Below are 21650 nucleotides of genomic sequence, written 5' to 3' on the forward strand. Positions count from 1 at the left end.
GATGAGCAAAGGAACCTAAGATTTTTACGACAAAACCCCTTTTTTTGTACAAAAACTTACTTAAAATAAGAAAATAATGCAAATGCAACAAAAAAACAGGTTTTCACTGATTTTTTTTCGAATCTTTTGTAATATTTTTGTAGATTCTGTGGGTTTATTAGAAAAAATGTTCAAATAAACTTGAGGTGAGCAAAGGAACCTAAGATTTTTACGACAAAACCACTTTTTTTAAACAAAAACTTACTTAAAATTAGAAAATAATGAAAATGCAACAAAAAAACAGGTTTTCACTGATTTTTTTTCGAATCTTTTGTAATATTTTTGTAGAATCTGTGGGTTTATTAGAAAAAATGTTCAAATAAACTTGAGATGAGCAAAGGAACCTAAGATTTTTACGACAAAACCCCTTTTTTTGTACAAAAACTTACTTAAAATAAGAAAATAATGCAAATGCAACAAAAAAACAGGTTTTCACTGATTTCTTTTGGAATCTTTTTCAATATTTTTGTGGATTCTGTGGGTTTATTAGAAAAAATGTTCAAATAAACTTGAGGTGAGCAAAGGAACCTAAGATTTTTACGTCAAAACCACTTTTTTCGTTCAAAAACTTACTTAAAATAAGAAAATAATGCAAATGCAACAAAAAAACAGGTTTTTACTGATTCCTTTTGGAATCTTTTGTAATATTTTTGTAGATTCTGTGTGCTTATTAAAAAAAACGTTCCCTTGAATCAAAAACAACTATGCAAACTTATGTTTTTAGCTCAAGGAGTAATTTATGTCGATAAACTTATTTGTGAAAATGAGTATTTTTCTGAAAAACATTCATAAAACAGGTTTTCGCTGATTTCTTTTGGAATCTTTTGTTATCTTTTTGTAGATTTTGAGGGTTTATTAAAAAAAATGGTCAAATAAACTTGAGGTGAGCAAAGGAACCTAAGATTTTTACGACAAAACCCTTTTTTATGTACAAAAACTTACTTAAAATAAGAAAATAATGCAAATGCAACAAAAAAACAGGTTTTCACTAATTTCTTTTGGAATCTTTTGTAATATTTTTGTAGATTCTGTGGGTTTATTAGAAAAAATGTTCACATAAACTTGAGGTGAGCAAAGGAACCTAAGATTTTTACGACAAAACCCATTTTTTTGTACAAAAACTAACTTAAATTAAGAAAATAATGCAAATGCAACAAAAAAACAGGTTTTCACTGATTTCTTTTGGAATCTTTTGTAATATTTTTGTAGATTCTGTCGGTTTATTAGAAAAAATGGTCAAATAAACTTGAGGTGAGCAAAGGAACCTAAGATTTTTACGTCAAAACCCCTTTTTATGTTCAAAAGTTTACTTAAAATTAGAAAATAATGCAAATGCAACAAAAAAACAGATTTTCACTGATTTCTTTTGGAATCTTTTGTAATATTTTTGTAGATTCTGTGGGTTTATTAGAAAAAAAGTTCAAATAAACTTGAGGTGAGCAAAGGAACCTAAGATTTTTACGACAAAACCCCTTTTTATGTTCAAAATTTTACTTAAAATTAGAAAATAATGCAAATGCAACAAAAAAACAGGTTTTCACTGATTTCTTTTGGAATCTTTTGTAATTTTTTTGTAGATTTTGTAGGTTTATTAGAAAAAATGGTCAAATAAACTTAAGGTGAGCAAAAGAACCTAAGGTTTTTACGTCAAAACCCCTTTTTATGTACAAAAACTTACTTAAAATAAGAAAATAATGCAAATGCAACAAAAAAACAGGTTTTCACTGATTTCTTTTGGAATCTTTTGTAATATTTTTGTAGATTCTGTGGGTTTATTAGAAAAATTGGTCAAATAAACTTAAGGTGAGCAAAAGAACCTATGATTTTTACGACAAAATCCCTTTTTATGTATAAAAACTTACTTAAAATAAAAAAATAATGCGAATGCAACAAAAAAACAGGTTTTCACTGATTTCTTTTGGAATCTTTTGTAATATTTTTGTAGATTCTGTGGGTTTATTAGAAAAAATGTTCAAATAATCTTGAGGTGAGCAAAGGAACCTAAGATTTATACGACAAAACCCCTTTTTTTTGTACAAAAACTTACTTAAAATAAGAAAATAATGCAAATGCAACAAAAAAACAGGTTTTCACTGATTTTTTTTGGAATCTTTTGTAATATTTTTGTAGATTCTGTGGGTTTATTAGAAAAAATGTTCAAATAAACTTGAGGTGAGCAAAGGAACCTACGATTTTTACGACAAAACCACTTTTTTTAAACAAAAACTTACTTAAAATTAGAAAACAATGCAAATGCAACAAAAAATCAGGTTTTTACTGATTTCTTTTCGAATCTTTTGTAATATTTTTGTAGAATCTGTGGGTTTATTAAAAAAAATGTTCAAATAAACTTGAGATGAGCAAAGGAACCTAAGATTTTTACGACAAAACCCCTTTTTTTGTACAAAAACTTACTTAAAATAAGAAAATTATGCAAATGCAACAAAAAAACAGGTTTTCACTGATTTCTTTCGGAATCTTTTTCAATATTTTTGTGGATTCTGTGGGTTTATTAGAAAAAATGTTCAAATAAACTTGAGGTGAGCAAAGGAACCTAAGATTTTTACGTCAAAACCCCTTTTTTTGTACAAAAACTTACTTAAAATAAGAAAATAATGCAAATGCAACAAAAAACAGGTTTTTACTGATTCCTTTTGGAATCTTTTGTAATATTTTTGTAGATTCTGTGTGCTTATTAAAAAAAATGTTCACTTGAATCAAAAACAACTATGCAAACTTATGTTTTTAGCTCAAGGAGTAATTTATGTCGATAAACTTTTTTGTGAAAATGAGTATTTTTCTAAAAAACATTTATAAAACAGGTTTTCACTGATTTCTTTTAGAATCTTTTGTATTATTTTTGTAGATTCTGTGGGTTTATTAGAAAAAATGGTCAAATAAACTTGAGGTGAGCAAAGGAACCTATGATTTTTACGACAAAACCCCTTTTTATGTACAAAAACTTACTTAAAATAAGAAAATAATGCAAATGCAACAAAAAAACAGGTTTTCACTAATTTCTTTTGGAATCTTTTGTAATATTTTTGTAGATTCTGTGGGTTTATTAGAAAAAATGTTCAAATAATCTTGAGGTGAGCAAAGGAACCTAAGATTTTTACGACAAAACCCATTTTTTTGTACAAAAACTTACTTAAAATAAGAAAATAATGCAAATGCAACAAAAAAACAGGTTTTCACTGATTTCTTTTCGAATCTTTTGTAATATTTTTGTAGAATCTGTGAGTTTATTAGAAAAAATGTTCAAATAAACTTGAGATAAGCAAAGGAACCTAAGATTTATACGACAAAACCCCTTTTTTTTGTACAAAAACTTACTTAAAATAAGAAAATAATGCAAATGCAACAAAAAAACAGGTTTTCACTGATTTTTTTTGGAATCTTTTGTAATATTTTTGTAGATTCTGTGGGTTTATTAGAAAAAATGTTCAAATAAACTTGAGGTGAGCAAAGGAACCTAAGATTTTTACGACAAAACCACTTTTTTTAAACAAAAACTTACTTAAAATTAGAAAATAATGCAAATGCAACAAAAAAACAGGTTTTCACTGATTTCTTTTCGAATCTTTTGTAATATTTTTGTAGAATCTGTGGGTTTATTAAAAAAAATGTTCAAATAAACTTGAGATGAACAAAGGAACCTAAGATTTTTACGACAAAACCCCTTTTTTTGTACAAAAACTTACTTAAAATAAGAAAATTATGCAAATGCAACAAAAAAACAGGTTTTCACTGATTTCTTTCGGAATCTTTTTCAATATTTTTGTGGATTCTGTGGGTTTATTAGAAAAAATGTTCAAATAAACTTGAGGTGAGCAAAGGAACCTAAGATTTTTACGTCAAAACCCCTTTTTTTGTACAAAAACTTACTTAAAATAAGAAAATAATGCAAATGCAACAAAAAAACAGGTTTTTACTGATTCCTTTTGGAATCTTTTGTAATATTTTTGTAGATTCTGTGTGCTTATTAAAAAAAATGTTCACTTGAATCAAAAACAACTATGCAAACTTATGTTTTTAGCTCAAGGAGTAATTTATGTCGATAAACTTTTTTGTGAAAATGAGTATTTTTCTGAAAAACATTTATAAAACAGGTTTTCACTGATTTCTTTTAGAATCTTTTGTATTATTTTTGTAGATTCTGTGGGTTTATTAGAAAAAATGGTCAAATAAACTTGAGGTGAGCAAAGGAACCTAAGATTTTTACGACAAAACCCCTTTTTATGTACAAAAACTTACTTAAAATAAGGAAATAATGCAAATGCAACAAAAAAACAGGTTTTCACTGATTTCTTTTGGAATCTTTTGTAATATTTTTGTAGATTCTGTGGGTTTATTAGAAAAAATGTTCAAATAAACTTGAGGTGAGCAAAGGAACCTACGATTTTTAAGTCAAAACCCCTTTTTATGTTCAAAATTTGACTTAAAATTAGAAAATAATGCAAATGCAACAAGCAAAACAGGTTTTCACTGATTTCTTTTGGAATCTTTTGTAATATTTTTGTAGATTCTGTGGGTATATTAAAAAAAATGTTCAAATAAACTTGAGGTGAGCAAAGGAACCTAAGATTTTTACGACAAAACCCCTTTTTTTGTATAAAAACTTACTTAAAATAAGAAAATAATGCAAATGCAACAAATAAACAGGTTTTCACTGATTTCTTTTGGATTTTTTTTTAATATTTTCGTAGATTTTGTGGGTTTATTAAAAAAAATCTTCAAATAAACTTAAGGTAAGCAAAGGAACCTAAGATTTTTACGACAAAACCCATTTTTTTGTACAAAAACTTACTTAAAATAAGAAAATAATGCAAATGCAACAAAAAATCAAGTTTTCACTAATTTTTTTGGAATCTTTTGTAATATTTTTGTAGATTTTGTGGGTTTATAAAAAAAAATGTTCGAATAAACTTGAGGTGAGCAAAGGAACCTAAGATTTTTACGACAAAACCCTTTTTTTTGTACAAAAACTTACTTAAAATAAGAAAATAATGCAAATGTAACAAAAAAACAGGTCTTCACTGATTTCTTTTGGAATCTTTTGTAATATTTTTGTAGATTCTGTGGGTTTATAAAAAAAAATGTTCGAATAAACTTGAGGTGAGCAAAGGAACCTAAGATTTTTACGACAAAACCCTTTTTTTTGTACAAAAACTTACTTAAAATAAGAAAATAATGCAAATGTAACAAAAAAACAGGTCTTCACTGATTTCTTTTGGAATCTTTTGTAATATTTTTGTAGATTCTGTGGGTTTATTAGAAAAAATGTTCAAATAAACTTAAGGTGAGCAAAGGAACCTAAGATTTTTACGACAAAACCCATTTTTATGTACAAAAACTTACTTAAAATAAGATAATATTGCAAATGCAACAAAAAAACAGGTTTCCACTGATTTCTTTTGGAATCTTTTGTATTATTTTTGTAGATTCTGTGGATTTATTAGAAAAATTAGTCAAATAAACTTAAGGTGAGCAAAAGAACCTGAGATTTTTACGTCAAAACCCCTTTTTATGTTCAAAACATTACTTAAAATATGAAAATAATGCAAATGCAACAAAAAAACAGGTTTTCACTGATTTCTTTTAAATTCTTTTGTAATATTTCTGTAGATTCTGTCAGTTTATTAGAAAAAAATGTTCAAATAAACTTGAGTTAAGCAAAGGAACCTAAGATTTTTACGACAAAACCCCTTTTTATGTACAAAAACTTACTTAAAATAAGAAAATAATGCAAATGCGACAAAAAAACAGGTTTTCACTGATTTCATTTGGAATCTTTTGTAATATTTTTGTAGATTTTGTGGGTTTTTAAAAAAAATGTTCAAATAAATTTGAGGTGAGCAAAGGAACCAAAGATTTTTACGACAAAACCCCTTTTTTTGTACAAAAACTTACTTAAAATAAGAAAATAATGCAAATGCATCAAAAAAATAGGTTTTCACTGATTTCTTTTGGAATCTTTTAAAATATTTTTGTAGATTCTGTGGGTTAATTAGAAAAAATGTTCAAATAAACTTGAGTTGAGGAAGGGAACCTAAGATTTTTACGTCAAAACCCCTTTTTATGTTCAAAATTTTACTTAAAATTTGAAAATAATGCAAATGCAACAAAAAAACAGGTTTTCACTGATTTCTTTTGGAATCTTTTCAAATATTTTTGTAGATTCTGTGGGTTAATTAGAAAAAATGTTTAAATAAACTTGAGTTGAGGAAAGGAACCTAAGATTTTTACGTCAAAACTTCTTTTTATGTTCAAAATTTTACTTAAAATTTGAAAATAATGCAAATGCAACAAAAAAACAGGTTTTCACTGATTTCTTTTGGAATCTTTTGTAATATTTTTGTAGATTCTGTGGGTTTATTAGAAAAAATGTTCAAATAAACTTGAGGTGAGCAAAGGAACCTAAGATTTTTAAGTCAAAACCCCTTTTTATGTTCAAAATTTTACTTAAAATTAGAAAATAATGCAAATGCAACAAAAAAACAGGTTTTCACTAATTTCTTTTAGAATCTTTTGTAAGATTTTTGTAGAATCTGTGGGTTTATTAGAAAAAATGTTTAAATAAACTTGAGGTGAGCAATGGAACCTAAGATTTTTACGACAAAACCCCTTTTTTTGTACAAAAACATACTTAAAATTAGAAAATAATGCAAATGCAACAAAAAAACAGGTTTTCACTGATTTCTTTTGGAATCTTTTGTAATATTTTTGTAGATTCTGTAGGTTTATTAGAAAAAATGGTCAAATAAACTTGAGGTGAGCAAAGGAACCTAAGATTTTTACGACAAAACCCCTTTTTATGTACAAAAACTTACTTAAAATAAGAAAATAATGCAAATGCAACAAAAAAACATGTTTTCACTGATTTCCTTTAGAATCTTTTCTAAAATTTTTGTAGATTCTGTGGATTTATTAACAAAAAATGGTCAAATATACTTGAGGTAGGCAAAGAAACCTAAGATTTTTACGACAAAACCCCTTTTTATGTACAAAAACTTACTTTGAATAAAAAAATAATGCAAATGCAACAAAAAAACAGGTTTTCACTGATTTCCTTTGGACTCTTGTGTAATATTTTTGTAGATTCTGTGGGTTTATTAGAAAAAATGGTCAAATAAACTTGAGGTGAGCAAAGGAACCTAAGATTTTTACGACAAAACCCCTTTTTAAGTACAAAAACTTACTTAAAATAAGAAAATAATGCAAATGCAACAAAAAAACAGGTTTTCACTGATTTCTTTTGGAAACTGATGTAATATTTTTGTAGATTTTGAGGGTTTATTTGAAAAAAAAATTAAATAAATTTTAGGTGAGCAAAGGAACCTATTATTTTTACGACGAAACTCCTTTTTATGTAGAAAAACTTACTTAAAATAAGAAAATAATGCAAATGCGACAAAAAAACAGATTTTCAATGATTTCTTTTGGAATCTTTGGTAATATTTTTGTAGATTCTGTGGGTTTATTAGAAAAAATGTTTAAATAAGCTTGAGGTGAGCAAAGGAACCTAAGATTTTTACGTCAAAACCCCTTTTTATGTTCAAAATTTTACTTAAAATTAGAAAATAATGGAAATGCAACAAAAAGACAGGTTTTCACTGATTTCTTTTGGAATATTTTGTAATATTTTTGTAGAATCTGTGGGTTTATTAGAAAAAATGTTCAAATATCCTTGAGTTGAGCAAAGGAACCTAAGAATTTTACGACAAAACCAATTTTTATGTACAAAAACGTACTTAAAATAAGAAAATAATGCAAATGCGACAAAAAAACAGGTTTTCACTGATTTCTTTTGGAATCTTGTGTAATATTTTTGTAGATTCTGTGGGTTTATTAGAAAAAATATTCAAATAAATTTGAGGTGAGCAAAGGAACCTAAGATTTTTAAGACAAAACCCCTTTTTTCGTACAAAAACTTACTTAAAATAAGAAATTAATGCAAATGCAACAAAAAAACAGGTTTTCACTGATTTCTTTTAGAATCTCTTAAAATATTTTTGTAGATTCTGTGGGTTTATTAGAAAAGATGTTCAAATAAACTTGAGTTGAGGAAAGGAACCTAAGATTTTTACGTCAAAACCCATTTTTATGTTCAAAATATTACTCAAAATTAGAAAATAATGCAAATGCAACAAAAAAACAGGTTTTCACTGATTTCTTTTGAAATCTTTTGTAATTTTTTTGTAGATTCTGTGGGTTTATAAAAAAAAATGTTCTAATAAACTTGAGGTGAGCAAAGGAACCTAAGATTTTTACGACAAAACCCCTTTTTTTGTACAAAAACTTACTTAAAATAAGAAAAAATGAAAATGCAAATGCAACAAAAAAACAGGTTTTCACTGATTTCTTTTAAAATCTTTTATAATATTTTTGTAGATTCTGTGGGTTTATTATAAAAAGTGTTCAAATAAACTGGAGGTAAACAAAGGAACCTAAGATTTTTACGACAAAATTCTTTTTTTTGTACAAAAACTTACTTAAAATAAGAAAATAAAGCAAATGCAACAAAAAAACAGGTTTTCAATGATTTCTTTTGGAATCTTTTGTAATATTTTTGTAGATTCTGTGGGTTTATTAGAAAAAATGTTTAAATAAACTTGAGGTGAGCAAAGGAACCTAAGATTTTTACGTCAAAACCCCTTTTTATGTTCAAAAATTTACTTTAAATTAGAAAATAATGCAAATGCAACAAAAAAACAGGTTTTCACTGAATTCTTTTGGATTATTTTGTAATATTTTTGTAGAATCTGTGGGTTTATTAGAAAAAATGTTTACATAAACTTGAGTTGAGCAAAGGAACCTAAGATTTTCACGACAAAACCCCTTTTTATGTACAAAAACGTACTTAAAATAAGAAAATAATGCAAATGCGACAAAAAAACAGGTTTTCACTGATTTCCTTTTGAATCTTTTGTAATATTTTTGTAGATTCTGTGCGTTTATTAGAAAAAATGTTCAAATAAACTTGAGGTGAGCAAAGGAACCTAAGATTTTTACGGCAAAACCCCTTTTTTTGTACAAAAACTTACTTAAAATAAGAACATAATGCAAATGCAACAAAAAAACAGGTTTTCACTGATTTCTTTTGGAATCTTTTTAAATATTTTTGTAGATTCTGTAAGTTTATTAGAAAAAATGTTCAAATAAACTTGAGTTGAGGAAAGGAACCTAAGATTTTTACGTCAAAACCCCTTTTTATGTTCAAAATTTTACTTAAAATTAGAAAATAATGCAAATGCAACAAAAAAACTGGTTTTTACTGATGTCTTTTGGAATCTTATGTAATATTTTTGTAGAATCTGTGGGTTTATTAGAAAAAATGTTCAAATAAACTTGAGTTGAGCAAAGGAACCTAAGATTTTTACGACAAAACCCCTTTTTTTGTACAAAAACTAACTTAAAATAAAAAAATAATGCAAATGCGACAAAAAAACAGGTTTTCAGTGATTTCTTTTGGAATCTTTTGTAATACTTTTGTAGATTCTGTGGGTTTATTAGAAAAAATGTTCAAATGAACTTGAGGTGAGCAAAGGAACCTAAGATTTTTAAGACAAAACCCCTTATTTCGTACAAAAACATACTTAAAATAAGAAAATAATGCAAATGCAACAAAAAAACAGGTTTTCACTGATTTCTTTTGGAATCTTTTAAAATATTTTTGTAGATTCTGTGGATTTATTAGAAAAGATGTTCAAATAAACTTGAGTTGAGGAAAGGAACCTAAGATTTTTACGTCAAAACCCCTTTTTATGTTCAAAAATTTACTTAAAATTAAAAAATAATGCAAATGCAACAAAAAAACAGGTTTTCACTGATTTCTTTAAAAATCTTTTGTAATTTTTTTGTAGATTCTGTGGGTTTTTTTAAAAAAATGTTCAAATAAACTTGAGGTGAGCAAAGGAACCTAAGATTTTTACGACAAAACCCCTTTTTTTGTACAAAAACTTACTTAAAATAAGAAAATAATGCAAATGCAACAAAAAAACAGGTTTTCACTGATTTCTTTTAAAATCTTTTATAATATTTTTGTAGATTCTGTGGGTTTATTAGAAAAAATGTTCAAATAAACTGGAGGTAAACAAAGGAACCTAAGATTTTTACGACAAAACCTATTTTTTTGTACAAAAACTTACTTAAAATAAGAAAATAATGCAAATGCAACAAAAAAACAGGTTTTCACTAATTTCTTTTGGAATCTTTTGTAATATTTTTGTAGATTCTGTGGGTTTAATAGAAAAAATGTTCAAATAAACTTTAGGTGAGCAAAGGAACTTACGAATTTTACGACAAAACTCCTTTTTTTGTACAAAAACTTACTTAAAATAAGTAAATAAAGCAAATGCAACAAAAAAACAGGTTTTTAATGATTTCTTTTGGAATCTTTTGTAATATTTTTGTAGATTCTGTGGGTTTATTAGAAAAAATGTTTAAATAAACTTGAGGTGAGCAAAGGAACCTAAGATTTTTACGTCAAAACCCCTTTTTATGTTCAAAATTTTACTTTAAATTAGAAAATAATGCAAATGCAACAAAAAAACAGGTTTTCACTGATTTCTTTTGGATTATTTTGTAATATTTTTGTAGAATCTGTGGGTTTATTAGAAAAAATGTTTAAATAAACTTGAGTTGAGCAAAGGAACCTAAGATTTTAACGACAAAACCCCTTTTTATGTACAAAAACGAACTTAAAATAAGAAAATAATGCAAATGCGACAAAAAAACAGGTTTTCACTGATTTCTTTTTGAATCTTTTGTAATATTTTTGTAGATTCTGTGCGTTTATTAGAAAAAATGTTTAAATAAACTTGAGTTGAGGAAAGGAACCTAAGATTTTTACGTCAAAACCCCTTTTTATGTTCAAAATTTTACTTAAAATTAGAAAATAATGCAAATGCAACAAAAAAACAGGTTTTCACTGATGTCTTTTGGAATCTTATGTAATATTTTTGTAGAATCTGTGGGTTTATTAGAAAAAATGTTCAAATAAACTTGAGTTGAGCAAATGAACCTAAGATTTTTACGACAAAATACCTTTTTTTGTACAAAAACTAACTTAAAATAAGAAAATAATGCAAATGCGACAAAAAAACAGGTTTTCATTGATTTCTTTTGGAATCTTTTGTAATACTTTTGTAGATTCTGTGGGTTTATTAGATAAAATGTTCAAATAAACTTGAGATGAGCAAAGGAACCTAAGATTTTTACGACAAAACCCCTTTTTTTGTACAAAAACTTACTTAAAATAAGAAAATAATGCAAATGCAACAAAAAAACAGGTTTTCACTGATTTCTTTTGGAATCTTTTGTAATATTTTTGTAGATTCTGTGTGTTTATTAAAAAAATATTCAAATAAATTTGAGGTGAGCAAAGGAACCTAAGATTTTTAAGACAATACCCCTTTTTTCGTACAAAAACTTACTTAAAATAAGAAAATAATGCAAATGCAACAAAAAAACAGGTTTTCACTGATTTCTTTTAGAATCTTTTGTAATATTTTTGTAGAATCTGTGGGTTTATTAGAAAAAGTGTTCAAATAAATTTAAGGTGAGCAAAGAAACCTAAGATTTTTACGACAAAACCCCTTTTTTTGTACAAAAACTTACTTAAAATAAGAAAATAATGCAAATGCAACAAAAAAACAGGTTTTCACTGATTTCTTTTGGAATCTTTTGTAATATTTTTGTAGAATCTGTGGGTTTATTAAAAAAAATATTCAAATAAACTTGAGGTGAGCAAAGGAGCATAAGATTTTTACGACAAAACCCCTTTTTTTGTACAAAAAACTTACTAAAAATAAAAAAATAATGCAAATGCAACAAAAAAACAGGTTTTCACTGATTTCTTTGAGAATCTTTTGTAATATTTTTGTAGATTCTGTGGGTTTATTAGAAAAAATGTTCAAATAAACTTGAGGTGAGCAAAGGAACCTAAGATTTTTACGTCAAAACCCCTTTTTATGTTCAAAATTTTACTTAAAAATAGAAAACAATGCAAATGCAACAAAAAAACAGGTTTTCACTGATTCCTATTGGAATCTTTTGTAATATTTTTGTAGAATCTGTGGGTTTATTAGAAAAAATGTTCAAATAAACTTGAGGTGAGCAAAGGAACCTAAGATTTTTACGACAAAACCCCTTTTTATGTACAAAAACTTACTTAAAATAAGAAAATAATGCAAATGCGACAAAAAAACAGATTTTCACTGATTTCTTTTGGAATCTTTTGTAATATTTTTGTAGATTCTGTAGGTTTATTAGAAAAAATGTTTAAATAAACTTGAGGTGAACAAAGGAACCTAAGATTTTTACGACAAAACCCCTTTTTTTGTACAAAAACTTACATAAAATTAGAAAATAATGCAAACGCAACAAAAAAACAGGTTTTCACTGATTTCTTTTGGAATCTTTTGTAATATTTTTGTAGATTCTTTGGGCTTATTAGAAAAATTGTTCAAATAAACTTGAGGTGAGCAAAGGAACCTAAGATTTTTACGTCAAAACCCCTTTTTATGTTCAAAATTTTACTTAAAATTAGAAAATAATGCAAATGCAACAAAAAAAATGGTTTTCACTGATTCCTATTGGAATCTTTTGTATTATTTTTGTAGAATCTGTGGGTTTATTAGAAAAAATGATCAAATAAACTTGAGGTGAGCAAAGGAACCTAAGATTTTTACGACAAAACCCCTTTTTATGTACAAAAACTTACTTAAAATAAGAAAATAATGCAAATGCGACAAAAAAACAGACTTTCACTGATTTCTTTTGGAATCTTTTGTAATATTTTTGTAGATTCTGTAGGTTTATTAGAAAAAATGTTTAAATAAACTTGAGGTGAACAAAGGAACCTAAGATTTTTACGACAAAACCCCTTTTTTTGTACAAAAACTTACATAAAATTAGAAAATAATGCAAACGCAACAAAAAAACAGGTTTTCACTGATTTCTTTTTGAATCTTTTGTAATATTTTTGTAGATTCTGTGGGTTTATTAGAAAAAATGTCAAAATAAACTTGAGGTGAGCAAAGGAACCTAAGATTTTTACGACAAAACCCCTTTTTTTGTACAAAAACTTACTTAAAATTAGAAAAATATGCAAATGCAACAAAAAAACAGGTTTTCACTGATTACTTTAGGAATCTATTGTAATATTTTTGTAGATTCTGTGGGTTTATTAGATAAATTGTTTAAATAAACTTGAGGTGAGCAAAGGAACCTAAGATTTTTAGGAAAAAACCCATTTTTTGGTACAAAAACATACTTAAAATAAGAAATTAATGCAAATGCAACAAAAAAACTGGTTTTCAATGATTTCTTTGGGAATCTTTTGCAATATTTTTGTCGATTCTGTGGGTTTATTAGAAAAAATGTTTAAATAAACTTGAGGTGAGCAAAGGAACCTGAGATTTTTACGTCAAAACCCCTTTTTATGTTCAAAATTTTACTTAAAAATTGAAAATAATGCAAATGCAACAAAAAAACAGGTTTTCACTAATTTCTTTTGGAATCTTTAGTAATATTTTTGTAGATTCTGTGGGTTTATTAGAAAAAATGTTCAAATAAACTTAAGGTGAGCAAAGGAACCTAAGATTTTTACGACAAAACCCCTTTTTTTGTACAAAAACTTACTTAAAATAAGAAAATAATGCAAATGCAACAAAAAAACAGGTTTTCACTGATTTCTTTTGGAATCTTTTCTAATATTTTTGTAGATTCTGTGGGTTTATTAGAAAAAATCTTCAAATAAACTTGAGGTAAGCAAAGGAACCTAAGATTTTTACGACAAAACCCATTTTTTTGTACAAAATTTACTTAAAATAAGAAAATAATGCAAATGCAACAAAAAAACAGGTTTTCACTGATTTCTTTTAGAATCTTTTGTAATATTTTTGTAGATTCTGTGGGTTTATTAAAAAAAATATTCAAATAAATTTGAGGTGAGCAAAGGAACCTAAGATTTTTAAGACAATACCCCTTTTTTCGTACAAAAACTTACTTAAAATAAGAAAATAATGCAAATGCAACAAAAAAACAGGTTTTCACTGATTTCTTTTAGAATCTTTTGTAATATTTTTGTAGAATCTGTGGGTTTATTAGAAAAAGTGTTCAAATAAACTTAAGGTGAGCAAAGAAACCTAAGATTTTTACGACAAAACCCCTTTTTTTGTACAAAAACTTACTTAAAATAAGAAAATAATGCAAATGCAACAAAAAAACAGGTTTTCACTGATTTCTTTTGGAATCTTTTGTAATCTTTTTGTAGAATCTGTGGGTTTATTAGAAAAAATGTTCAAATAAACTTGAGGTGAGCAAAGGAGCATAAGATTTTTACGACAAAACCCCTTTTTTTGTACAAAAAACTTACTTAAAATAAGAAAATAATGCAAATGCAACAAAAAAACAGGTTTTCACTGATTTCTTTGGGAATCTTTTGTAATATTTTTGTAGATTCTGTGGGTTTATTAGAAAAAATGTTCAAATAAACTTGAGGTAAGCAAACGAACCTAAGATTTTTACGACAAAACCCCTTTTTTGGTACAAAAACTTACGTAAAATAATAAAATAATGCAAATGCAACAAAAAAACAGGTTTTCACTGATTTCTTTTGGAATCTTTTGTAATATTTTTGAAGATTCTGTGGGTTTATTAGAAAAAATGTTTAAATAAACTTAAGGTAAGCAAAGGAACCTAAGATTTTTACGACAAAACCCATTTTTTTGTACAAAAACGTACTTAAAATTAGAAAAATATGCAAATGCAACAAAAAAACAGGTTTTCACTGATTTTTTTTGGAATCTTTTGTAATATTTTTGTAGATTCTGTGGGTTGATTAAAAAAAAATGTTCAAATAAACTTGAGGTGAGCAAAGGAACCTAAGATTTTTACGACAAAACCCCTTTTTTTGTACAAAAACTTACTTAAAATAAGAAAATAATGCAAATGCAACAAAAAAACAGGTTTTCACAGATTTCTTTTGGAATCTTTCTTAATATTTTTGTAGATTCTGTGGGTTTATTAGAAAAAACCTTTAAATAAACTTGAGGTAAGCAAAGGAACCTAAGATTTTTACGACAAAACCCATTTTTTTGTACAAAATTTACTTAAAATAAGAAAATAATGCAAATGCAACAAAAAAACAGGTTTTCACTGATTTCTTTCGGAATCTTTTGTAATATTTTTGTAGATTTTGTGGGTTTATTACAAAAAATGTTCAAATAAACTTGAGGTAAGCAAAGGAACCTAAGATTTTTACGACAAAACCCATTTTTTTGTACAAAAACTTACTTAAAAATAGAAAATTATGCAAATGCAACAAAAAAACAGGTTTTCACTGATTACTTTTGGAATCTTTTGTAATATTTTTGTAGATTCTGTGGGTTTATTAGAAAAAATGTTCAAATAAACTTGAGGTGAGCAAAGGAACCTAAGATTTTTAGGTCAAAACCCCTTTTTATGTTCAAAATTTTACTTAAAAATAGAAAATAATGCAAATGTAACAAAAAAACAGGTTTTCACTGATTTCTTTTGGAATCTTTTGTAATATTTTTGTAGATTCTGTGGGTTTATTAGAAAAAATGTTTAAATAAACTTGAGGTGAGCAAAGGAACCTAAGATTTTTACGACAAAACCCTTTTTTTGTACAAAAACTTACTTAAAATAAGAAAATAATGCAAATGCAACAAAAAAACAGGTTTTCACTGATTTCTTTTGGAATCTTTTCTAATATTTTTGTAGATTCTGTGGCTTTATTAGAAAAAATTTTCAAATAAACTTGAGGTAAGCAAAGGAACCTAAGATTTTTACGACAAAACCCATTTTTTTGTACAAAAATTACTTAAAAAAAGAAAATAATGCAAATGCAACAAAAAAACAGGTTTTCACTGATTTCTTTTGGAATCTTTTGTAATATTTTTGTAGAATTTGTGGGTTTATTAGAAAAAATGTTCAAATAAACTTGAGGCAAGCAAAGGAACCTAAGATTTTTACGACAAAACCCCTTTTTTTGTACAAAAACTTACTTAAAATAAGAAAATAATGCAAATGCAACAAAAAATCAGGTTTTTACTGATTTCTATTGGAATCTTAGGTAATATTTTTGTAGATTCTGTGGGTTTATTAAAAAAAATGTTCAAATAAACTTGAGGTAAGCAAAGGAACCTAAGATTTTTACGACAAAACCCCTTTTTTTGTACAAAAACTTACTTAAAATAACAAAATAATGCAAATGCAACAAAAAAACAGGTTTTCACTGACTTCTTGTGGAATATTTTGTAATATTTTTGTAGATTCAGTGGGTTTATTAGAAAAATGTTCAAATAAACTTGAGGTGAGCAAAGGAACCTACGATTTTTACGACAAAACTCTTTTTTTTGTACAAAAACTTACTTAAAATAAAAAAATAATGCAAATGCAACAAAAAAACAGGTTTTCAATGATTTCTTTTGGAATCTTTTGTAATATTTTTGTAGATTCTGTGGGTTTATTAGAAAAAATGTTCAAATAAACTTGAGTTTAGCAAAGGAACCTATGATTTTTACGACAAAACCCCTTTTTATGTACAAAAACTTACATAAATAAGAAAATAATGCTAATGCGACAAAAAAACAGGTTTTCACTGATTTCTTTTGGAATCTTTTGTAATATTTTTGTAGATTCTGTGGGTTTATTAGAAAAAATGTTTAAATAAACTTAAGGTAAGCAAAGGAACCTAAGATTTTTACGACAAAACCCATTTTTTTGTACAAAAACGTACTTAAAATTAGAAAAATATGCAAATGCAACAAAAAAACAGGTTTTCACTGATTTTTTTTGGAATCTTTTGTAATATTTTTGTAGATTCTGTGGGTTGATTAAAAAAAAATGTTCAAATAAACTTGAGGTGAGCAAAGGAACCTAAGATTTTTACGACAAAACCCCTTTTTTTGTACAAAAACTTACTTAAAATAAAAAAATAATGCAAATGCAACAAAAAAACAGGTTTTCACAGATTTCTTTTGGAATCTTTCTTAATATTTTTGTAGATTCTGTGGGTTTATTAGAAAAAACCTTTAAATAAACTTGAGGTAAGCAAAGGAACCTAAGATTTTTACGACAAAACCCATTTTTTTGTACAAAATTTACTTAAAATAAGAAAATAATGCAAATGCAACAAAAAAACAGGTTTTCACTGATTTCTTTCGGAATCTATTGTAATATTTTTGTAGATTTTGTGGGTTTATTAGAAAAAATGTTTAAATAAACTTGAGGTAAGCAAAGGAACCTAAGATTTTTACGACAAAACCCATTTTTTTGTACAAAAACTTACTTAAAAATAGAAAATTATGCAAATGCAACAAAAAAACAGGTTTTCACTGATTACTTTTGGAATCTTTTGTAATATTTTTGTAGATTCTGTGGGTTTATTAGAAAAAATGTTTAAATAAACTTGAGGTGAGCAAAGGAACCTAAGATTTTTAGGTCAAAACCCCTTTTTATGTTCAAAATTTTACTTAAAAATAGAAAATAATGCAAATGTAACAAAAAAACAGGTTTTCACTGATTTCTTTTGGAATCTTTTGTAATATTTTTGTAGATTCTGTGGGTTTATTAGAAAAAATGTTTAAATAAACTTGAGGTGAGCAAAGGAACCTAAGATTTTTACGACAAAACCCTTTTTTTGTACAAAAACTTACTTAAAATAAGAAAATAATGCAAATGCAACAAAAAAACAGGTTTTCACTGATTTCTTTTGGAATCTTTTCTAATATTTTTGTAGATTCTGTGGCTTTATTAGAAAAAATTTTCAAATAAACTTGAGGTAAGCAAAGGAACCTAAGATTTTTACGACAAAACCCATTTTTTTGTACAAAAATTACTTAAAAAAAGAAAATAATGCAAATGCAACAAAAAAACAGGTTTTCACTGATTTCTTTTGGAATCTTTTGTAATATTTTTGTAGAATTTGTGGGTTTATTAGAAAAAATGTTCAAATAAACTTGAGGCAAGCAAAGGAACCTAAGATTTTTACGACAAAACCCCTTTTTTTGTACAAAAACTTACTTAAAATAAGAAAATAATGCAAATGCAACAAAAAATCAGGTTTTTACTGATTTCTATTGGAATCTTAGGTAATATTTTTGTAGATTCTGTGGGTTTATTAAAAAAAATGTTCAAATAAACTTGAGGTAAGCAAAGGAACCTAAGATTTTTACGACAAAACCCCTTTTTTTGTACAAAAACTTACTTAAAATAACAAAATAATGCAAATGCAACAAAAAAACAGGTTTTCACTGACTTCTTGTGGAATATTTTGTAATATTTTTGTAGATTTAGTGGGTTTATTAGAAAAAATGTTCAAATAAACTTGAGGTGAGCAAAGGAACCTACGATTTTTACGACAAAACTCTTTTTTTTGTACAAAAACTTACTTAAAATAAAAAAATAATGCAAATGCAACAAAAAAACAGGTTTTCAATGATTTCTTTTGGAATCTTTTGTAATATTTTTGTAGATTCTGTGGGTTTATTTGAAAAAATGTTCAAATAAACTTGAGTTTAGCAAAGGAACCTATGATTTTTACGACAAAACCCCTTTTTATGTACAAAAACTTACATAAATAAGAAAATAATGCTAATGCGACAAAAAAACAGGTTTTCACTGATTTCTTTTTGAATATTTTGAAATATTTTTGTAGACTATGTGGGTTTATTAGAAAAAATGTTCAAATAAACTTGAGGTGAGCAAAGGAACCTAAGATTTTTACGACAAAACCCCTTTTTTTGTACAAAAACTTTTTTAAAATAAGAAAATTATGCAAATGCAACAAAAAAACAGGTTTTCACTGATTTCTTTTAGAATCTTTTGTAATATTTTTGTAGATTCTGTGGGTTTATTAAAAAAATATTCAAATAAATTTGAGGTGAGCAAAGGAACCTAAGATTTTTAAGACAAAGCCCCTTTTTTCGGACAAAAACTTACTTAAAATAAGAAAATAATGCAAATGCAACAAAATAACAGGTTTTCACTGATTTCTTTTGGAATCTTTTTAAATATTTTTGTAGATTCTGTGGGTTTATTAGAAAAAATGTTAAAATAAACTTAAGTTGAGAAAAGGAACCTAAGATTTTTACGTCAAAACCCCTTTTTATGTTCAAAATTTTACTTAAAATTAGAAAATAATGCAAATGCAATAAAAAAACATGTTTTTACTGATTTCTTTTGGAATCTTATGTAATATTTTTGTAGATTCTATGAGTTTATTAGAAAAAATGTTTAAATAAACTTGAGGTGAACAAAGGAACCTAAGATTTTTACGACAAAACCCCTTTTTTTGTACAAAAACTTACTTAAAATAAGAAAATAATGCAAATGCAACAAAAAAACAGGTTTTCACTGATTTCTTTTGGAATCTTTTGTAATATTTTTGTAGATTCTGTGGGTTTATTAGAAAAAATGTACAAATAAACTTGAGGTGAGCAAAGGAACCTAAGATTTTTCATCAAAACCCTATTTTATGTTCAAAATTTTACTTAAAATTAGAAAATAATGCAAATGCAACAAAAAAACAGGTTTTCACTGATTTCTTTTGGAATCTTTTGTAATATTTTTGTAGAATCTGTGGGTTTATTAAAAAAAATGTTCAAATAAACTTGAGGTGAGCAAAGGAGCACAAGATTTTTACGACAAAACCCCTTTTTTTGTACAAAAAACATACTTAAAGCAAGAAAATAATGCGAATGCAACAAAAAAACAGGTTTTCACTGATTTCTTTTGGAATCTTTTGTAATATTTTTGCAGATTCTGTGGGTTTATTAGAAAAAATGTTTAAATAAACTTGGGGTGAGCAAAGGAACCTAAGATTTTAACGACAAAACCCCTTTTTTTGTACAAAAACTTACTTAAAATTAGAAAATAATGCAAATGCAACAAAAAAACAGGTTTTCACTGATTTCTTTTGGAATCTTTTGTAATATTTTTGTAGATTCTGTGGGTTTATTAGAAAAAATGTTCAATTAAACTTGAGGTGAGCAAAGGAACCTAAGATTTTTCACCAAAACCCCTTTTTATGTTCAAAATTTTACTTAAAATTAGAAAATAATGCAAATGCAACAAAAAAACAGGTTTTCACTGATTTCTTTTGGAATCTTTTGTAATATTTTTGTAGAATCTGTGGGTTTATTAGAAAAATTGGTCAAATAAACTTGAGGTGAGCAAAGGAACCAAAGATTTTTACGTCAAAACCCCTTTTTATGTTCAAAATTTTACTTAAAATTAGAAAATAATGCAAATGCAACAAAAAAACAGGTTTTCACTGATTTCTTTTTGAATCTTTTGTTATATTTTTGTAGATTCTGTGGGTTTATTAGAAAAAATGTTCAAATAAACTTGAGGTGAGCAAAGGAGCACAAGATTTTTACGACAAAACCCCTTTTTTTGTACAAAAAACATACTTAAAGCAAGAAAATAATGCGAATGCAACAAAAAAACAGGTTTTCACTGATTTCTTTTGGAATCTTTTGTAATATTTTTGTAGGTTCTGTGGGTTTATTAGAAAAAATGTTCAAATAAACTTGAGGTGAGCAAAGGAACCTAAGATTTTCACGACAAAACCCCTTTTTTTGTACAAAAACTTACTTAAAATAAGAAAATACTGCAAATGCAACAAAAAAACAGGTTTTCACTGATTTCTTTTAGAATCTTTTGTAATATTTTTGTAGATTCTGTGGGTTTATTAGAAAAATATTCAAATAAATTTGAGGTGAGCAAGGAAACCTAAGATTTTTAAGACAAAACCCCTTTTTTCGTACAAAAACTTACTTAAAATAAGAAAATAATGCAAATGCAACAAAAAAACAGGTTTTCACTGATTTCCTTTGGAATCTTTTGTAATATTTTTGCAGATTCTGTGGGTTTATTAGAAAAAATGTTTAAATAAACTTGAGGTGAGCAAAGGAACCTAAGATTTTTACGACAAAACCCCTTTTTTTGTACAAAAAGTTACTTAAAATAAGAAAATAATGGAAATGCAACAAAAAAACAGGTTTTCACTGATTTCTTTTGGAATCTTTTGTAATATTTTTGTAGATTCTGTGGGTTTATTAGAAAAAATGTTCAAATAAACTTGAGGTGAGCAAAGGAACCTAAGATTTTTACGACAAAACCCCTTTTTTTGTACAAAAACTTACTTAAAATAAGAAAACAATGCAAATGCAACAAAAAAACAGGTTTTCACTGACTTTTTTAGAATCTTTTGTAATATTTTTGTAGATTCTGTGGGTTTATTATAAAAAATGTGCAAACAAACTTGAGGTGAGCAAAGGAACCTAAGATTTCTACGTCAAAACCCATTTTTATGTTCAAAAAATTTTTTTAAAAATTAGAAAATAATGCAAATGCAACAAAAAAACAGGTTTTCACTAATTTCTTTTGGAATCTTTTGTAAAATATTTTTGTAGAATCTGTGGGTTTATTAGAAAAAATGTTTAAATAAACTTGAGGTGAGCAAAGGAACCTAAGATTTTTACAACAAAACCCCTTTTTTTGTACAAATACTTACTTAAATTAAGAAAATAATGCAAACGCAACAAAAAAACAGGTTTTCACTGATTTCTTTT

The sequence above is a fragment of the Hydra vulgaris genome, chromosome 05 (genome assembly GCF_038396675.1).
Source record: "Hydra vulgaris chromosome 05, alternate assembly HydraT2T_AEP".
NCBI lineage: Eukaryota > Metazoa > Cnidaria > Hydrozoa > Anthoathecata > Hydridae > Hydra > Hydra vulgaris.